This window comes from Pteropus medius, unplaced genomic scaffold (genome assembly GCF_902729225.1).
Source record: "Pteropus medius unplaced genomic scaffold, Ma_sr-lr_union100, whole genome shotgun sequence".
Lineage (NCBI taxonomy): Eukaryota > Metazoa > Chordata > Mammalia > Chiroptera > Pteropodidae > Pteropus > Pteropus medius.
In genome coordinates, this window is record NW_024354875.1 from 17,689,156 (window position 1) to 17,702,503 (window position 13,348).

General features: G+C 38.3%; 1 protein-coding gene and 1 pseudogene across 1 annotated transcript in view; both read left to right on the plus strand.

Moving 5' to 3' along the window:
• Window positions 1-13,348, plus strand: part of FMNL2 (formin like 2) — a 255,979-nt gene that overhangs the window by 41,834 nt on the left and 200,797 nt on the right.
• Window positions 229-311, plus strand: LOC120597500 (uncharacterized; annotated as a pseudogene).

The window sequence follows — 13,348 nt, forward strand, 5'->3', positions numbered from 1 at the left end:
GCACAAGTCTGCAAAACAAAGGAAGCTAGTGTCACTTTCTAAGAGAGATTTACGAACTAAAGTGCCATTAGAACCAATGAACCAGATATTGAAAATTACTGAGGTTGTCACATTGGTGGATGACTGTGCCTGTCTGCTTTTCATTTACAGAGCTCATGACTGTTTTTAAGTGAAAATGATTCCCTCGGTCTTCACTAAAAATGAGTGTTAAAAATATCCAAGTTAGTTATACTCTGGTTTCTCTTCAGATCCTATAAATCTTTCACCTTTTACTAAAGATTTTTGTGGAGAGGAAAAATATCAAAGTTAGGGTGGCCAGCAGTGTCCGAGGCAATAAATACTAAAGAAACTGAGTCATGAGTAAAATAAAAATATTAACGTTCATGGCTTCTTTGGTTAGGGTCTAAAATGCTGTTTCCCGATTCAGACTGTACTGGGAGGTGGTACGAATGAACGGAACATTTTTAATTTCCCAAAATGTTCACAGTGTATGAGAGAGATACTTACTTTGTCTGAAGACACTTAAGTATTTAACTCAGAATTCTTACATACCTCTTGGAAATTAGAATTGCTTTATTTCCTAGTTGTGATGCTAAATTATAATGATTAAAGTAATTGTTCAGCTAAGGCATGAAAACATGTGACTTTTAGGAGACAAAAGTAGTTAGAATATCAACAACTTTCACACCCTGGTTTGAAAGGATTGTTACTGTGCTTTCTTGGCTAAGCCGAAGCATGAATAAGTACAGTAGCAATGGTAACCACGCCCTTGTTGTGTCATATTTTTTCAGTTACCATCTGTTCTTGCAGCTTTAGATAAAGCACAGATTCCTGACTTAAAACCTGAATTACGGCACTGGGTCTTGGTGAATTGTTCCCAAAAGTGGAAGTCAGTGTCTAAATTTGATTTAGCCACTGGTGTCTTTTGGGCAACTTCACTTTGAATCCTAAAAGTTTGACTTAGATAATGCCAAGTGAACACCTTAGAAACTAGTAATGACCTTCTGGGAGATTCCGATTGAACGTTCAGAACAAACAGGGTTAAAAGAGACTTAATATTTTAGAAAGCAATTACCGAGGAACCAAGTGAGTACAAAATCACTGAAGGCAGTGGAGATGATTGAAAGGAAATGCATAAAGGGAGAACTGGGAGGAGCGGAGTTCACCAGGGAATGTTTTTTGGGTACCAGGTTGAGAAGCTTTGTTGAGATGGAGAAGGCATGGAGCATACAGGAAGACATGACGGTGGGAGTAAAACTGAGTACTGGGAATAGCAGGTTGACTCTCTTTGGTTGGCACCATGAGCATTTTAGATTAGCTGAAAATAAAGTTAATTTTATTCTAAATGAGATGTCTGCTTTACTTATTTTCTAATAGGGCTTGTGAGTGTAGTGACTTTGAAGCAAGGATAGTTAGCAGCACTATCTATGGTACCAAATCTTTGAGGGTCACATTATTGATTCAGTGATCATTTCGCTGTTTGACCTTTTAAAATTGGCGTTTTCCTGCTACAAGCCTTTATATGTTTTAAAATAAATCAGAGTAGAGCCCTTGCCAAAATCTTTTCGGAAATAGTGAACTTAGAAGATAAAAAAGAGTGGGAGCTAGAAACTGATTCTTTTGAGCTCCATGGAGTCTGGAAAGCACAAGTCTCCTCTCTTTCACCTCCTTGCTTTCATTTGCTAATTACCAACCTCACTGCTCTTTGAAATAACTCATTCTTTAATATGGTTTAAATGAGATTCCCTACCTAAAACGACAGCTATTTGCATAACATATTAGTTGTACCTAAACATTGTGGAAATTGTTTTCTTTTATAACCTTGCCTTGTAAAAAAAAGTTTGACTTTTCGAATCCTGTTTCCTCATCTTTTGTCAGAATTCTTTTTGAAGTGATCAGAGCCACTCAGGTCCTAATTTGTTGGGTGATTTAGGGTAAAATCGTTTAAGCCTTTGAGATATACTTCTCTCTCTTGCCAGTCATCAGTTGTGGGAAATCCCTTTTCACCTTCCTTGTTGGGTGATGGGGAGAATGACTGAGATAGTTATACCTTTTATCCCCCTCTCCAGATCTGTTCTCTGCTCTCCTTTTGGGTGGGCAGTGGTGTTGACTATGTCCCCCAGGCTTCCTGGCTCTCTGGCTTCCAGTTGGATCGGCCAGTTGGAAGACGTCAGGATTGCTGAGGTGGGGAGGAGAGAGATACCAGGCATCATGATCCCGCACTCTCCTTGTATCTCTGCAGAAGCGGCAGTAGGTGTGTCATACCAGGGAACCACTCTGCCTGGTGCACACTCTTCCAGGGCACGCTTTTCTCCTCTTGTGTCGTCAGCTTGCTTTCTGCCTGAACATCCCTTGGTGGGCTCCTTCACCCTCCCCACATCTTTGTAATTAAATCCTTCAATCAAGTGTGTTCTTTGTAACTATATGAGTTGCCTGTATGTAGCTCTCACTCACATAAAACACCATTGATTAAAGGTGTTTTAATAACAAGAAACAAATAGTGCATTGAATCTATGTGATTATAAGATACATCTTGATTTTAGATATATTTCAATTTGAAAAAATTGACTTAAAGTTGATGGAAGTTTGTTACTGGTTTTCACGTATTAATGATACTATAACATATCTTTGTATGCAAACTTGCCCATCCATATACCAGGTTATGTGTTCCCATAGATGAGAAGTATGTTACGGATATTTTTTGAGACTTGTTTCTTTTTGAACATTTCTTTCTAAAAGAGTTGAACCTCTTTAGCATGCTACCAGCAATGTGTTAGTTTTGTTTCACTGTAACCATGATAGACAGCATTGTGTGTTGACTTTTCTAAAGATCTTTCCTAATTTGATAGGTCAAGAGATTCTTTTAATTTGAAGGCAAAAACGAACAATTTCTGCATTATTGACGAGTTATATTTTTAAAAATCTCCACCTATTTATTGTGCCTCATTATTTTTCTTATGCGTAAAATAGGTCAGAGGGCAGCTAACTTTTTCTGCAAAGGACCAGAGAATAAATACTTCAGGCTTTGTGGGCGATGTAGTTTCTGTCCCAGCTACTTCAACAATATATTGGCAGATGGATGAGTGTGGCTGTTCTCTACTATGGACACTGAAATGTGAATTTCAGATAGTTTTTACATGTCCTGAAATAATCTTCTTCTTGATTTTTTTTTTAATCATTTAAAAATGTAAAAATCATTCTTAGTTTATGCACTGTGCAAAAATGGGCAGAGGGCTGGCTTAGGCCTATGGACCATCGTTTGCTGATTCCTATAATAATTCATTTAATTTCAGACTATTTGTCACTTCCCTTTTTAGATCAACATTTTAGGCCTACAGAAGTTAAACTTTTTTACGTAATCAAAATAAGTTTCCGATCATTTTTGTCATTATTTTGAAAGTTAATATGTCCTTGCTAAAGATTGAACCCCAAAATACACATGATTTAATTTTAGTATTAGAAACTTATTTTTTTTAGAGAATTTTATTCATCTGGAATTTATTTAACTTTTTCTAAGTAAGAAAAGCAATTGTGGATTGATTTTGAATACTCATAGTATGGAGTTTCCAGCTCTGCTTTGGATGCTTTTGACCTCAGCCTTGCATTATGATACTGTCCCTACTTTTCACTTATATGTAAGAAGTTTCCATCCATCCAACCCTCCATCCATCACAGGTTACCCTGTATGGTTTGGCAAGAATGATCTTTTATTTAGTTATTGGAGCTGTGCTGAAGTGACTTAAAAATATAATTTGACAAAAAGCAAAAACCTGTTGTATTGAAAATTACAGAACTAAAATTGTGGGAGTGGTTTCTTTACCCTTGAGACTTAAAACGTGTCTGTTCCCAATTCAGTTTATGAAGAATAGTTGCTTTTATTTTCTGATAACACCAAAAGTTATTCCTCTTGAAACAAAATACTGTCAGAGATGGATTTGCCTTAACTTATTTTCACACAACACTGTACTTTTTACAAATTGTGTTAAAATTCCCTTCTAATTCTTTGATTTGCAGAAGAAAAAGCCTGCTGAGAAGCCCCCTCTGATCAGCCTGTATATGCAGTTAGAATGTTCTCTCAGACTCAGGGTTGTCTGTATGTTCAGGCTGGGTTGCCATGGTGTTGTGTGACATGAGGTGGCAAACCTGACACAAGAGTTAAAGAGATGAGTAGTACTTGGGATGCAGATGATGGAAAGTACAACTTGCCAACAAATTCTAGGCGAGAGGTTGAACGAACTGTCTTAATCCAAAGAGGAGGAACTCCAGTCCAAGGTGTCTTGGGTTGAAATGAGATTCAGTGCTTGATTATGCCCCAGATGGGCTGTGAGCTTTGCTTAGGGAACTCCTTCCAATTTTGTGTCTCCACAATGGTCCTCAGCTAACCATCTGGACTGATCTCTTAAAATTAAATTAGATGCGATCTTTTGATTTGAAATTTGAAACCCATGTTTGTGTTTAGACTACAGTGATATACTTAGAATTTTTGTTCAACATCCCCTACCCTGTATGTATTTGGAGAAAAGTAGGAAAGAGTGAAAAATCAATAGACTCATATGAAATGAGAGGACATTATAGAAATCGCCTTGAACTCCTGTTTGTAAGCCAAATTTATTTTTATAAGCTTTTAACGGAAGACAGCTTGTTCTTCTTTGGATAATTGGCCCAGGCTTTGTCGTCCTCTTTCAAATATGCTTCGACCAAGACCCAACTGTGAGGTGAATAGGAAAAATGAATTTGGGAAGTAAAAGAAAAAAGTTTTGTTTTCTTAACGTGAAAGCAAAATAGTCACGTGGAATCTTCTCTTTTTATTTTTTTAATAGTTCTTATGAGCCTCTGTCTTTTGACAGCATCAGAAAGTCGTTGCTTAAGCACATTTGTCACTACAGAGAGTAAGTGGGATTCTGAAGTCTTTAATGTGGTTCTATAAATATAAGCCTTGTTGTTTAATCATAGCATTTCTGCAAAAATGAACTCTCCTGTGCCTGCATCTCTCCCTCTCATTTATTTTAGTTTCTTAGATCTAGACTAAGCACTTGAACAGCCATTGCTAAGTATTTCCACATTGGAAAACTAGAAGAATTTGGCTGAATATAGTTCTGATTTTCACGGGAGGGAATTATTTTTCCCTCTTCTGTTTTAGAAGTCATGTACTATATACTTGCTCTTTGGGCTGAACGAGCTTGAGGAGTTGAACAGGAATGAATCTAGCTTCTAAATTTAGAAAACTGATTCATAATTTCTTGATCTTATACAGTGGGCGGTATGGTCATTGACCATTTCATTGTTTTAGTGCTTGCCAAATCTAGAATGAAATCCCAAGCTTGCTGTTTAACCCTCTGAGGCTCTGATAATTCACTTCTACTTATCCTGCTCATTCCTGAAGATAACGTGTAACCAAGGGCCCATAGGTCCTGGCATAGGTGGATCTTGATGTGGGCAAATTTCCATGCCTCTGCAAGTATTTCAGAAGTCATTGTCTTTACTGCCCCCCGCCCCCCCCACCAGTTAACCAGTATATTTCTGTTTAAGTCAAGCTTTAACTCTCCTGTCTCACTGACATTTTCAAAGTCCCCTTTCAAGTATAGTTAAAGTGAGATTTAAAATAACTGAGAAATTATTTTGTGTAGATGTTCTTTTGTCTTAAATTCTCTTAAATTTGCCATTTGGAGTAACGGTTATTCAAAGAGTACTGCCTAAATTCTATCATTAAAAAAAGTGTGGCTCTGTGTGTGTACCACCGCCATCATTTCTGAGGCTCTCTAAAAGCCTGTCTCACTTAAAGACTCATAAGATTATGAAGGAGAAATGCACTTGGCACATTGTTCAGTATCCCACAGATTTGTAGACGAAATATATTTTTTCTGTGGCTCATCCAGAAGACATCGTCATCTTTTAAAATTGCAATTAGCGCTGTTGTAAAATTGGCTGATGGAAGGTGATATATTAAGGTTGTGTGTGTTTTGGATTTAACATTGTTTTACTTAAGGAAGTTAGAGGTGACCTAATCCTGCTTCACCTGGGATATACAGGAAGGGAAATTGAGAATATATATATTTTTTTAATTAATAAACTACAAATGGAAGAACTTGATGACTGGGTTTGAACAGTTAAAAAGTTATAAGCACAGATGGTTCACCTGGATAATTTACAGGGGAACCAGATGAGCAGAATGTAGGCGACTGAGAGAAATTATCTGGATTATTCAGCTCCTTTCTCTTAAACTATCTGAGCCTTTGAGAATAAATTGGGTTTTTGGATGTCAGAATTACCTGCCGGAATTGTATGTGAACTTAACCAGGAAAAAAACAACGAAAGGGAGAAGTTCAATTTTCCAGTATGATATAAGCAAACTAAACTGAGGCATGCTGGGGAGAGTGCTACAACGCTTCCAGGCTGTGAACCTCAGGTAATTACCTGGTCAAGCCATGCGGTTTGTAGTTTCCCTTCTCTCCCTCTCTTCCTTCTGTTAGTCCTTCCATCCATCCGGGTCAAGTCTTTGGAGAAAAGTGGCCACAATATAACATCTGTAGACTTCTGAGCCCCTTGTCATTCTTCTCTGAGAGCTGGCATTGATGAAAAGCCTCGCCTATTTGTTCTCTGGCCTGTGATTTGCCCGGAGTGGGGAACTCCTCAAAATTGAGGCAGTGGGCTGAGTGGCAAGAACATGGCATTTGTAGTTAGACTAGTTACATGACTTTAGGCGAGATACTCAATTTCTCTGATCCTTATCGGTAAAATAGAAATAATGTCTAGCTCAAAGAGATGTGAGAACTGTAAGCTACATAGGAGGTAAAGTACTTAATACGATGCCTGGTACACACGGTAGATTGTCCTCAAGGAATGCTATTTTCTTTCCTGCTAGGCCTTAATAATTGTAATTTTGGATGACTAAATTAACATTCAAGTGATATTTTTTGAGCAATTAAAATGTGAAACTTTTTTATGCCCTGAGAGGAATAAGACATGAATGATAGGAAACATTTGCATGCACAGACATTATTTTAAGCCATGTGCTCATTTTATCAAGTTTAATCTTCTCTATGTTGACTGTGAGGTGTGCATCATTATTATCCCCAGTTTCTAGGTGAAGAAAGAGTATAGAACATTAATTTACCTGAGGTCACACAACTGATAAGTGATGGAGTTGGCTGGGGCAACAGATAAACTGATGAATGTAATACAGGCACAATATGGTACTTATTCTAAAAGAGAGCGAACCATCAACAAAATGAAAAGGCAGCCTACCAAATAGGAGGAAATATTTGCATATTTGCAAATCATAAATCTGACAAGAGTTATATCCAAAATATGAAATGAACTCATACAACTCATAGCAAAAAAAAAAAAAAAGAAAAGAAAAAGAAAAATCCTGTTAAAAAAATAGGCAGAAGATCTGAATAGACATCTTTCCAAAGAAGACATGTAAATGGCTACCAGGCACATGAGAAAGTGTTCAACATAACTAATCATCAGGGAGATACAAATTAAAGCCACAGTGAGCTATCACTTCACACCTGTTGGAATGACTATTATCAAAAAGACAATAAATAAGTGTTGGTGAGGATGTGAAGAAAAGGGAACCCTTGTGTCTCGTTGGTGAGAATGTAAATTGGTGCAGTCACTGTGGAAAACGGTATGGAGGTTCCTCAAAGAATTAAAAATAGAACTACCATATAATCCAGCAATCCTACTTCTGGGTGTTTATCCAAAGAAAATGAAAGCATTAACTTGACAGGATAGCTGCACCCTGGTGTTTTCATTGCAGTGTTACCACAATAGCAAAGACATGGAAACAACCTAAGTGTCCATTGATGGATGAATGGATAAAGAATATTAGTCAGCCATAAAAAAGGAAATCTTTTCATTTTCAGCAACATTGATAGAACCTGAGGACTTTATGCTAAGTGATATAAATCAGACAAATACTGATTTCATAGGTGGAATTTAGAACAAAACGGAGTTCATGGATGCAGAAAATAGATCAGTGGTTGACAGAGGTGGAGGTGGGGAGAGTGGGGCATGATCAGAATTGGTGAAAGTGGTCAAAAGGTACAAACTTCTAGTTACAAAATAAGTCAGTCATGGACACATATATTGCATGGTGATTATAGTTAATACTGTATTGTATATTTGAAAGTTGCTGAGAGAGTAGATCTTAAAGATTCTCATCACAAGAGAAAAATTTGTGCCTATTTGTGGTGATTGATGTTAACTAGACTTATGTGATCATTTCACAAAATATACTAATATCAAATCATTATGTCAAAATTCCTATGTCAGTTATGTCTCAATTTAAAAAAGTGAAAATGACCAGGTAATTTAGAAAAGAAGGCAATTCTGTTTGGTTTTGGTGGGAAAACTAGGAAAGGCTTCAGGAAGAAGGTGTTGTTTAAGCTGGATATAGAAGGAATGGGTACACTGTGGCGAGTCAGAGGTGGAGCCACATAGAGAAGACTGTGATGGTCACAGAGATAGAAAAGGTTGGTGGTGCCCAGGAGCAGCAGACAGCTTAGCTGGCTTTGTGAAGAATACTGGGTGTGTGATAACCAACTCAGAAGCAGCCCCTGGACACTGGTGCTGGGATCCCAGACTTAAGATGGGGTTTGGGGACAGGGCTTTCACTGCCTAAGGTTGTGGTGTGGCAATATGGGAGGTTGAATATTGACAGAAGTCAAATCATAAGCCAGGTGACTAAACGCGTGGATCTGAAGGGTAGAGGAGTAGAAAGTGGCAAAACAGGACTTGTGAGAATGTTTGAAGTGGTTGTAAGGGAAGCCTAGATGGTGATTCTGGACATGGGTGCAAGCAACTTATCAAATGTTCTCTTTGTGGTGTTGACAACAAGTAGGAGAGAAAAGAACTTGACAGGTAACTCGAAGTGGTGGCGTTGGAATCCTAAGTGCCAATGTCAAGTTTGGACTGGAAGAATTTGATAGGCTGTTGAAAGTTCTTTGGAGGGGTGGGGCAGGGGGAGTAGTGATGAAATGGGGATTATGTTTAAGAAAGATGGATCTGGCATTTGCATGGCGATGATGTGTTGGATGTTTGAGATTGTTTTGACTTTGTAGGCAGGACATTTGAGTTGGTGCCTTTTCATCTGGAGGTGGAATTCTGAAGGCTTTGCAACTGATTTGAGTTGGAGGGAAATGAGGAAGGAGTAAGAAAAATACCCTTCATGTTTTTAATGATGTGATTATTCTTTTAATAGATATTTGTAGGACTTCTATGTGATATGCAAAGTGCTAAGTACAGTGTGTAGATAGCTGGGGAGGAATAGAGTGAAAAGTGTGGTTCTCTGAAATTCTGAACCTCTGTCATGGGGAAAGTGTGATATTTACTGAGACAGGGCAGGCAGGAGTTGGCTTGGAGACCCTGATGATGAACTTGTTGTGATGAATTGAGTTTGAGGTCAGTGATGGCAAGTAATCAATTATCAAATTAGATGTCTTGGGCAGAGGTTGGAGATGTCAGTAGATGGAAAGTGGATCAGAAAACAAATGTCATGTAAATATTCAAGGAAAGAGGGCGGAACACAGGACTTTGAGCAAAGCTTAAAGTTTCAGGGGCCAGGAGTAAGATACTGCAAAGAGGATTGAAAATTGAATTTGAAAGTGTAACTTACATTTTTCTACATACATGTTTCTTTGGCAGTTTTCAAGCCCTTTTCTTTCTTTCTTTTTTTTTTTATGGCTTTAGAATAAGGTTTCTTAACCTTGGTTCTAGTTTGGCATTTTGGGCTAAATAACTGTTACTCTGTGGGGAGTGTCCTGTGCACTGTAGGATATTTAGCAGTATTCCTGGGCTCTACTCAATAGATGACAGTGGGTAGCACTCTCTCCTCCCAGTTGTGACAATCAAAAATGTCTGCAGACGGTGCCACATATGCCCTGGGGGGAGCAAATCTCCCATGGTTGACAACTACTGCTTCAGAAGTTATGATTTTTGTCATTTTCTTTTTTTGTGGGTATGTCCCTCCCAAACCACAGTCAGGGAGTAATTATGGGGCAGACAATGCCAGCAAAAGGCTTGAACCTTTATTTGGCTTCAAGCGTTTTGTGACTCAGTTCTCAATAAAGTTAACAGATAGGAAAACATTGGTGATTATCCTCTGAAGAGGTTTCCTGTGCTCAAGGAGGCGTGGGCTTGCAGGACCATTCCATTTCAGCTCTTCAGCAGGCCTGGGCCTGTGATAGAACTGCACTTGTGGACATCCGTGTGGAATGGAATAGGGGAACTTCAGCTCTGGAAATTTGGGGAATTTATCCATTTCAAAAAGAGTATTATTTTACAGAAGTCCCTGTGCAGTTCTTCGTTCATTTAAATGTGTCACATCAAAGAAATAGATGTGTTCTAATAGAGTTCTTTAAAAGTTTATATTGAATACCTCCCTTCACCAAATCAATCAATGTAAGAGGCGTGCATGGTTTCAGTAGTTTCTGCATACCCAGCGTAGTACTTTTTCACCTAGTAGATGAATTATTTGAGTTGAATTGAAATCTTGGCTGTCCGTTATGCTTGAGGAATCCTTCTCTTTTGATCTTGAAAGAGGAAGAAGTGATGCTGGGAGGCAAAAAGCATTAGCTTAAATCTGTGCAAGATATCAAAGACAAGTTAGTGATAATGAGGAGTGTACACAGTTTCATTTGAAACCTGTATTTTCAGGTTGGCTGTATTTGGGTTTGCTTGTTTGGTCAGCAGAGGGATGATATTGATTCAGGATGTCCCTCCTCTCTGGAGCTCTCCAGGTGCTCCCCTCTTGCCTTTGAACCCCAAGTTGATTTCTGACAGGTGCTTGATGAAGATGTGGTTCCTGTGATTAGTTTGGCCTACTAAGCTGTTCATAGGGCTGGAGAAATTGTCAGAAAAGAGAAGCACTGAGGAAAAAGGCAACTTTCTAAGTAGTTTCAGTTGTTGTGTTTGATCCCTTAAAACCTTGCAATGCTAGAGTTGTTCTCATTTATAATTAGTGGTGAAACAAAAGCAAAGAGATGGGAAAGAATGTATGGTTTTAGTCAGAGGCCGTGTGGAGGCGGGTCTAAGCGGGCTAGGCAGATTCCCTTAATTCCAAGTGGGGTGTTCGGCTAGCGGGCTCTGGGATCCTCTCTCTCTTTGAAAGAGGAGAAAGTGCCTATTATACCTCTGGCCACTGAATAAGATCTGGACTTTTCTGAGTGTGGTCCAACTCATAATAGATGCAAATTTAGACCCCAGTCGAGTTCTGACGTCAGCAACTTGGCTGACGTTTTACTAGTCCTTGAAGATAGGATAGTGAGTAGAAGGGAATAAGGATGAGTATTTGCTGCCAAAGTGAATTTGGCCAAGTTCATCCATCTGTTCTCCATCGCACACTGCTACTCGTTCCCTCCTCTTTGACTTTTTTTTTTTTTTTAAATAAACTTGTTATTGTAGAACAGTTTTAGATTTATAGAAAAATTGAGATGATAGTATAGGGAATTCCCATATGCTCTGCACCTGGTTTCCCCTATTAACATCTTAGTATGGCACATTTGTCACAATTAATGAACCAATATTGATATATTATTAACTAAAGTCCATACTTTATTCAGATTTCCTTAGTCTTCACCTAATGTTCTTTTCACGTTCCAGAATCCCCCCAGGGTACCACATTACATTTAGTCATCATGTATCCGTATGCTCCTTTCGAGTCACAGTTTCTCGGAATTTCCTTGTTTTTGATGGCATTTGCAGTTTTGAGGAGTACTGGTTAGATATTTTGTACGATGCCCCTCAGTTAGGATTTGTCTTTTGTTTTTCTCTGATGATTAGACTGGGGTTATTGAGAGGAAGGCTAGAGAGATAAAGTGCCATTTTCATCACATTGGGTCAAGGGTACATACTATTAATATGAGTAATCACTGTTGATGTTGACCTGGATCACCTGGCTGAAAAAGTGTTTGCCAGGTCTCTCCTTAGTAAACTAAGCACATACACAGCCCTCCCATCCCCCCTTTGCCTGCCTCCTGCTCTCATCGGGAGTCACCATGTGCAGCCCACACCTAAGGAATGAGGAGTTAGGCTCCACTGCTTTAGGGTAGAGTAGCTACATAAATTATTTGGAATTCTGCATAGGAGATTTCCCTCTTTCCCCCATTTATTTATTTGTTCTAAATTTCTTGATATCAGTACGGACTCATGGGTGTTTATTCTTTGGGCTATAATTCGACACTATTTTGTTCAAATTATTACATTTTTGGCTATTGGAAGCTCTTCAGTTGGCCCCCTGAGTCCCTTAGGCTCTTTCTTACTTTCTGGTACCACAGGTTCCTGTTAGGTTTTGTATATGCCTTTGTAATGCTTCCTGCCCAGTGTGGAGTAATGATAGATCATATGCTTGTTGGCGTGAGAGCTAATAAGGCTTTGGTCTCACCTCACCAATTCACCTCACCTTTGTGATTCTGTTTGCTCTAAAATAAATATACCCCAAGTCTTTAGCTAAGAGTTGTAAAAATCCAAAAAGTATAAAAGGGCTTTACACATACTATCAAATACATACTGTTTTTTGACATTGAAGCACGTCTTCCAGACTTTCATTTCTAGGCCTTCCCACAACTCCTGTCCATGTTTACTAAATAATCCAATGCTCATTCAAGAAATGTAACTCCTACACTACATTTCGCCTGCTCTTCGAGCAGTTTAATGTATATCAGTTGACAAGCTTTTCCTTTCCTACATAAACATTTTGTTTTTTCAGTTAAATTATCTTGTATCTCCTCACTACACAGCACTCGCAGGTACTTACAACTGCTAACTGAGAAGCAAATGAGAAAGTGTACACAAACTGAATTTAAATAGAAAAAAACAATGATGGAGTATAAATAAACTCTGGCGATAATATCATTTCTTCTTTCTTCCTGTTGACTCAAACTTTGAAATGATCTTTTACTTGTAATCAGGTGCTTGTGTTGTCATTAGATTGCCAGTGATGGATGAATAAATGAGCGAATGCACGCTGGGAACTATACAGAATGCTGATTTGGGGAAGGGATTCAGAAGAATTATCTTTTGAATAATTCATCTGTGAGTTCTAGACTCTCAATGGTAACGAAGTGGTTGCATTAAATACAGCAAAGTTGGAATGGAAACCTTATTTATATTGTTAAATCCAGTGGAGATTTAGGGTGTGGTCAGCCACTGTCCTAGAGGAGGTGCAGGAATAGATATTTTTAAACATATGAAAATATAAATATATATATCATATACACATTAAAAATGTTTTTGAGAAACAGAGGAGAAAGTGACATGTGACATTTTATAACATATGTCCCAAAGTAACACGAGATGGAGACCATTCCATGTTGAAGTTTCTCTAACAATTGGGTTTTGGAAT